We start from the raw sequence: 1,046 nt of genomic DNA, 5'->3' as shown, positions 1-1,046 counted from the left end.
TACATATACATACATACCTACATATACATACATACCCATACATATACATACACATAAACATACATGCACACATACATACACATACACATATGCACATATCCTTCCGTCAGTGCCCGAATAGAAAACCCAGGATGTAAACATAGAAGCTTTTTAACCACCTCAGTGACCTCGGCTCCAGAGATTGGAGAGTCCGACCCAGGGTCCTCAGGCTCTGCTTCCTCATGGGAAGATGTGTCAGTAGGATTGAGGAGGTCTTCGAAGTATTCTGCCCACCAACCCACAATGTCCTAAGTTGAGGTCAGCAGCACACCATCGCCACCAGCGCAGTGGCGTTTTACCTATGATCACACTTCAGTTTAGATTTTCTGACCAAGATTAGCTAAAGTGCAGAGAGAGAGAACACCTACCACCAGAACATCAGCGCAACATGCACCAGCCAGCGATTTGTTACTTTCTGCTGCCAGAGTCCAGACACAAGCCACACAGTGGGAGAACAAAGACGACACATCCCTGAATGAGCGCCGCAGCTCCCCTATATACACCACGCCCACTTCAAGAACCGGAACTTCTCACCTGGAAACTATTTGTGTGGAATTAGGTATATTTCTATATCACTACATAAATAAAAAAAACTTTATTCTATAATTAGTGATTTAATAAAGTGCATAATGTTTAAGTGAGATTTTTTTATTCAACTCAGAAAAGTTTAGTAGCAATTCCAAATCATGGAGTAGATACAAAAGGATTTTCAAGTCCAGGCCTAAACATCACCAGGGCCTCATGTAAAAACGGTGCGTATGCATAAAAAAGTTGCGTTCTCAGGTTCTACGTCCACATTGGGATGTATCAAAACCAACGTTGTTCTCACCTGAATGTGCAGCAGACACACAAAGTTTTTCAGTCGACAGTTTTAACTCACAAAGTCATGAATCTGAGCTGAATCCACAGAAATATGACTCTGTTGTGTTTTCTGGATGTGTCTGAACACAGTGTTAGATTTTTATTTTAGTTGAGTTTTTATTGTTTAAACTGAACCATGATGAAAC

The sequence above is a fragment of the Austrofundulus limnaeus genome, unplaced genomic scaffold (genome assembly GCF_001266775.1).
Source record: "Austrofundulus limnaeus strain Quisiro unplaced genomic scaffold, Austrofundulus_limnaeus-1.0 Scaffold620, whole genome shotgun sequence".
Taxonomy (NCBI): Eukaryota; Metazoa; Chordata; class Actinopteri; order Cyprinodontiformes; family Rivulidae; genus Austrofundulus; species Austrofundulus limnaeus.
This window is presented reverse-complemented; position numbering follows the sequence as displayed.